Here is a 7335-nt window from a genome sequence, read left to right on the forward strand (position 1 = left end):
AGGAGACATAATGGTAGGAAAACTGGCGGCTCTGTATACGAAGTGTCTATCGACTGCAAGGGTCCCAGAAAGCTGGAAGAATGCAAACATTATACTAATCCACAAAAAGGGAGGCGTTAAAGAACTGAAATATTATAGGTCCATTAGCTCACTCCCTGTATTATACAAAATATTTATCAAAGTAATCTCAAATAGAATAAGAGCAACACTGCATTTTACTCAACCAAGGGAACAGGCTCGTTTCAGGAAGGGATACTCTAGAATGGATCACATCGATGTCATTTATCACGTTATCGAGAAATCCGCAGACTACACTAAGCCTCGCTATATGGCTTTCATAAATTACGGAAAAGCATTTAATTTAGTAGCGATACCAGCAGTCATAGAGGCATTGAGTAATCAAGGAGTGCAAACCACTTAAGTAAATACTCTGGAAAATAGCTGCAGAGATTCCACAGCCACCTTAATTCTACACAAGAAAAGTACGAAGATATTTGTAAACAAAGGGTTCAGACGAGGACACACAATCTCTCCGATGCTATTCACTGCGTGCTTGGAAGGGGTATTCAGGCTATTAAATTGAGAATGTATAGCAGTAAGGATCGACTGCGAATACTTCAGCAACCTTCGGCTTGCCGATTGCGTGGTTCTATTTATTAACACTGCCGACGAGTCAGAACATATTGTTACGTGTAGCTGACGTACGAGTCTATTTACAATATATTTACACGTAGACAAACGGTGGCAATGATGGCGACGCTATATCAAGCGGTGGCCACGTCGTCTTCCTTCTCCTCAGTGCAGCCACACTGTGGCGGCTGTTGCGTAGCATCACCCCCGGCAGTAGAAGCGCCGTCCCGGTGCTTAATCTACACATCCGCGGCGAAAGGTGTGTGATATGGCTTTAGTCTCGCCACGTGAACGATGTCACTTGCAGCCGACGATGACGCTGAGAGGCTCGCGCGGATGACTTCATACGTGACATCGGTCACTTGTCGCACCACACGATATGGGCCAGTGTAGCGCAACAGCAGCTTTTCGGAAAGACCCACACGTCGAATGGGGGAGCAGAGAAGCACCAGAGAACACGGAGTAACTTGTACGTCGCGATGGTGGCAATCATAGAGGCGTCTCTGATGCTCCTGCGAGGCCTCGAGACGGGTGCGGGCGAGCTGGCGCGCGTGGTCGGCGTGTGCGATCGCGTCGCGGGCGTATTCAGTGGTTGAACGTGTGGCCGTGGGCAACAAAGTGTCCAAGGGCAACGCGGCTTCTCGGCCATATAGCAGATAGAATGGTGAATAGCCGGCGGTGTCGTGACGCGATGAATTATACGCGAACGTCACATATGGTAAGTGAAGATCCCAGTCGTGGTGCTCGGTCGCGACGTACTTGGATAGCATGTCGGTGATGGTCCGGTTGAGGCGCTCCGTGAGTCCGTTGGTCTGTGGGTGGTAGGACGTGCTGAACTTGTGCTTAGTCGAGCAGGAGCGGAGGATGTCCTCGACGACTGCCGACAGAAAGCTGCGGCCACGGTCAGTGAGTAATTGGCGCGGGGCACCGTGCACTAAAATGATGTCATAGAGCAGAAAGTCAGCAACGTCAGTAGCACACCTTGTCGGGAGGGCTCTGGTGATTGCGTACCGCGTAGCATAATCAGTAGCGACGGCGACCCATTTATTTCCGGAGCCCGAGAGAGGAAACGGTCCAAGAAGGTCTAGACCAACACGGAAAAAGGGTTCCTGTGGGATGTCGATCGGCTGAAGACATCCAGCTGGAGGTGTGGAGGGCTTCTTGCGGCGCTGACAGAGCTCACAAGCGGCAACGTAGCGCCGCACGGAGCGGGCGAGACCCGGCCAAAAGAATCGACGGCGCACACCGTCGTATGTGCGCGAGACGCCCAAGTGTCCAGCCACGGGAGCGTGGTGAAGTTGTTGGAGGACAGTCGAACGCAGGTGTGATGGAATTACGAGCAGAAGGTCATGGCCGTGTGGATCGAGATTGCGGTGGTATAGTGTCCCTTCCTTAAGGAGAAACATCCGGAGAGAGGCGTCGCCAGGCGTTGACTCCAGATGGTCGATGAGGGCTCGTAAGGAAGGATCGCGGCGTTGCTCATTGCCGATTTCGAGCAACTGGGACACAGAGAAAACGCAAGTGATGGTGTCCGCATCACCCGGGTCGTCGACGGGGTAGCGGGACAAACAATCGGCATCCTGGTGCAAGCGTCCCGTCTTGTATACCACGGAGAAGGTATATTCTTCAAGGCGTAACGCCCAGCGAGCGAGTCGTCCCATGGGGTCCTTGAGCGAGAATAGCCAGCAGAGAGCTTGGTGATCAGTGATGACACAGAAGAGGCTTCCGTACAAGTATGCACGAAACTTGGCAACAGCCCACACAAGAGCGAGGCACTCGCGCTCTGTGATTGAATAATTGCGCTCGACGGGTGATAGAAGTCGGCTGGCATAGGCAATAACGCGATCATGTCCACGCTGGTGTTGTGCTTAAACTGCTCCTATGCCGTGACCACTGGCATCAGTTCGAACTTCCGTTGAAGCAGACGGGTCAAAATGGGCCAGAATTGGAGGCGTGGTAAGGAGAGTAGTGAGCTGCGAAAAAGATGCCGCATGGTCAGGTCCCCAAGAAAATAGGGCGTCTTTCTTCAAGAGGTCGGTAAGGGGACGGTCGATGGTCACAAAATCCTTCACAAAGCATCGGAAATATGAGCACGGCCCTACGAAACTACGAACGTCCTTGGTAGACTTCGTAACAGGAAAGTTCGTAACGGCGCGAATTTTGTCCGGGTCAGGTCGCACGCCTCTGGCGTCCACGGGGTGTCCAAGGACGGTGATTTGGCGGCGAGCGAAGTGACATTTTGACTAGTTCAACTGGAAACCGGCGCGGCGGAACACGTCAAGAATCGCTGAAAGGCTCTCTAGATGCGTGTCAAATGTGGGTGAATAAACGATGACGTCGTCCAGATAGCACAAACAGGTGGACCACTTGAACCCCTGAAGCAAAGAGTCCGTCATTCGTTCGAAGGTGGCGGGCGCGTTACAGAGGCCGAAAGGCATGACCTTGAACTGATAACGGACGTCAGGGGTAACAAATGCAGTCTTCTCTCTGTCCATGTCGTCGACGGATATCTGCCAGTATCCGGACCGTAAGTCGATCGAAGAAAAATAAGTGGCACCGTACAGGCAGTCTAGAGCGTCATCAATACGTGGCAAAGGGTACACGTCCTTTTTTGTGATTTTGTTCAGGTGGCGATAATCTACACAAAAACGCCACGTTCCATCCTTTTTTTTGACAAGTACGATGGGAGAAGCCCAGGGACTACAGGAAGGCTCGATAATGTCCTTTGCAAGCATCTTTTTGACTTCCCGTTGGATAACAGCTCGTTCTGACGCAGAAACACGATATGGACGTCGGTGAATGGGGTTCGCATCGCCAGTGTTTATGCGATGGGTCACAACGGACGTTTGACTTAAGGGTCGATTGTCAAAGTCAAAAATGTCGCGATAGCCTTCAAGAACGCGGCAAAGGGCTGCAGCTTGAGCAGGTGGAAGGTTAGAGGAGACCATCTTCTTAATGTCGACGTCAGTACTGTGCGATGACGTCACGGTATGGGCTGAGCTGTAACGATCTTCCACTGGGAATGGCTCGACCTCATCATCCTGCAAAGCGAGAATTATAGCCAAGGAGATCCCCTGAGGCAGAACTCGCGCGGTTAGCGCGAAATTGACGAGTGGAAGGCAGGTGTGGTTGCCAGTAATATTCAGCACAGTGTGCGGCACGATAACACCATGTGTAAGCATAACGGCCGGAATCGGTGCGGCCCCGTAATTGCCGTCAGGTACAGCTGGTGAGGACAACAAGTCTACGTGTGTCATAGAGTGAGGTGGTAGGCGAATAAAATCTATGCAGCTCAGATGGCTGGGAGGCGGGTCCACAGGGTCGGCGAGAAGAGGCAAGTCAAGGCGAAGTGAGCCGGCCGAACAGTCAATGAGGGCAGAATAATGGGCAAGAAAATCCAGACCGAGAATGAGTTCGTGAGGGCAATGCTCGATGACGGTGAAGTAAACGACGGTGTGTCTCTCAGCAATGGTGAGTCGGGCAGAGCACATGCCAACAATAGCGACAGTCCCTCCGTCGGCGACTTGTACAAATCGGTTCGGGGCAGGCGTCAGAACTTTCTTGAGCCGACGGCGAAGAGCAGCACTCATAATGGACACATGCGCCCCGGTGTCAATCAACGCGCACACAGGCACATTGTCGACGAGAACGTCCAAAAGATTTTTGTTCGTCGTTAAGGTGAAGCGAGGATTTTGAGCCAATGTCTTCTTTGCAGCTTCACCTCTAGAAGCTGCGCTGTCTAGTTTTCCGGTCGGGGGTGCGGCGAGTAGGTCGGAGACGGTTGCGTAGATGAAGTGCACCTCCACCCGCACCTCCACCAAATTAATGTTACGTGTAGCTGACGTACGAGTCTATTTACAATATATTTACACGTAGACAAACGGTGGCAATGATGGCGACGCTATATCAAGCGGTGGCCACGTCGTCTTCCTTCTCCTCAGTGCAGCCACACTGTGGCGGCTGTTGCGTAGCAATATGATGGGGGACCTAAACAAGTAGAGTGTAAAGTGGCGCTGAAGATTAATATGCAGGAGACAAAGACAATGATAAATAAACGGACAAGGAATCATGTGTTCAAGATCGCAAGTCAGCCTCTAGAGTCTGTGAAGGAATACGTTTGCCTAGGTCAACTAATCACAGGGAACCCTGCCCATGCGAAGGAAATTCACAGAAGAATTAAAATAGGCTGGATCTCATACGGCAGACATCGTGAGCTCCTTACTGGAAGTTTACCGTTATCATTGAAACGGAAGGTATACAATCGCTGCATTTTACCGGTGCTGACATATGTGGCAGAGACTTGGAGACTGACAAAAAAGCTTGAGAACAAGTTAACGACCGCGTAAAGAGGGATGGAACGAAAAATGTTAGGCATAACTTTAAGAGACAGAAAGAGAGAGGTTTGGATCAGAGAGCACACGGGTATGGACGATATTCTGATAGACATTAGGAGGAAGAAATGGCGCGGGGCAGGTAATGTAATGCTCTGATTAGATAACCGTTGGAGCATTAAGGTGACAGAATGGGTATAAAGAGAAGGAAAGCGTAGTAGTGGACGGCAAGAAGGTGGTGCGACAAAATTAGGAAATTTGCGGGTGCTAGTTGGAATCGGTTGGCGCAGAACAGGGGTAATTGGAGATCACAACGAGATGCCTTCGTCCTGCTGTGGACATAAAATAGGATGCTGCTGGTGCTGCTGCTACAGCTGCTGCTGCTGATCCTGATGATGATGATGGATTGACCGGCGCTTCTGCCGCAACGACATTCAGCAGTGCCATTTTAGGTGTTCGTAGGCGGTCCCCAGTGCGGGGATGCTTTCGCTCCAGAATGGAGGATACACAACAACGAGAGCGGTTGGATTGAGGTTAGCGAGGTTAGAAGAAGGTGAAAAATTGCTGCCGTAGTGACGGCAGATAAAAAGAACCGCTTTTCTTATGGACTCAATCTTGTTAATGCTGTTTGTATTAAAAGAGTTCCAGGCTGTAGAGGAGTATGCAATGATTGTGGGGATTAGTGTTCGGTATGTTAGCACTTTAGTTCCTTGAGGAGTCAGACGAATGTTGCGTTGAAGAACGTCGAGTGTTTTTAATGATTTATTGCATATTACTTCAATATGCTTGCTCCAAGATACCTTTTGACTGAATAAGAGTCGGATGTACTTCTACTGGGGTATATTCAGTAAAAATGAATAATTGAAGCATACGAGAAAACGGAAACAGTTAAATGCTTTGAGAATGTCATTGAAGCAATTTTGGGGAAGTTTATACTCATTTGACGGCTGTTACACCCCGAGTAGAAGTGGGAAACTGCGTACTTAATCACACTATGATCTTCAGAAAGTTTTTATTGTGGTAGACGATGCAATGATTAGCATAGACACATACATAGCAATGATATTTTGTTGCTAGTAATTATTAGAAAGTGGAGAAGTGAGCCGAGGGCTGTGGCCTGCGGCAGGCCAGAGGAAACATTAGTAATAGGGGAGTCAGAAGTATTATACCCCACATATTGGGAACGGTCAGACTAAAAACTGGCAATCCAGTCTACATGTTTATGACTATTTAGGATTAGGATAAGTTTAAATAATAGTTCATGGGGTACCACTGTATCGAACGCTTTGCACAGGTCTATGAAAATTGTGTCAACCTGTGTACCAAGACCTAGTGCTTTATAAATGTCATGCACGAATTCAACTACGTCTGTTACGATGATAGCATGACGAAAACCGTACTGAAAATCACTTATAAAATTTGTGGATTCTAGGTAATTGATGATATGTTTTCCGGTTATATGTTTGTGCAGTTTGCAAGATTGATATGTTAGGAAAATCGTTTTGTAGTTACCATCTGCTTATTATCGCTTATTACCATATTTTTGTAAGGCAGAATTTTAGCACGTAATTGTGAAGGACAACCCGCAGTGGACAGATCTTCTTAATATAGTTTTAACGCTAAAATTAAGAACACTGTCAAACGATACAGAGAGGTCACTAATTGTTGAACCTATACCATATAAAAAAGGAAGTTCGAGGTTATACCGAGTAAGAACGAATAAACATGGCAATCATTGTCTACAACTCGCTTCACTCAAACATTTCCTCAGTAATATTTAAGAGAGAACGATTTCTTCATCAGAAGACAACCTAATTTGCATCAGCCAATAATTTCTTATTACCTAAAAGCAAAGCAGGTAATGAAATATTCACTTCTTTATTGGCGGTACTACACTCCTGGAACTCTGTTCCAAGTAAAATTAGGTGATCCCGAGTATAGGCAGTTCCAAAGGGATCTACTTCCATTTTTGTATACTTGTGAATATTCCCCTGCAGTGTCATTTACCGCACTTTGCCTGTTTTGTTGAATATTCAGTCATTATTTCTGTATAAGGTGGTATTATTTTATATTAGATTAGGTCTCACCGGTTCGCATTCTATTGCGATAGCAATTACATGGACACTCCATGCGCATTTCTCCCGTCGCCGTCGCCGGGACATTTCTTATGAAGCAAAAGGGCGATAAAATCGTTAACGCACACCGTACGCTGTATGTGCGAGTGAAAGCTTGCGAGGGTGACCAGGCGAATGCGCCCTCTCCTGTCGCGCGCGATTCACGGGTGTGAGACGAGGGAGGAGGGGGAGTTCGCCAGCGGCTGCTGCTTACGGCGCGACCGTGCAGGCGCCGTATGTTGAAAGCAAGCTGCAACGTG

The sequence above is a fragment of the Dermacentor andersoni genome, chromosome 11 (assembly GCF_023375885.2).
Source record: "Dermacentor andersoni chromosome 11, qqDerAnde1_hic_scaffold, whole genome shotgun sequence".
Taxonomy (NCBI): Eukaryota; Metazoa; Arthropoda; class Arachnida; order Ixodida; family Ixodidae; genus Dermacentor; species Dermacentor andersoni.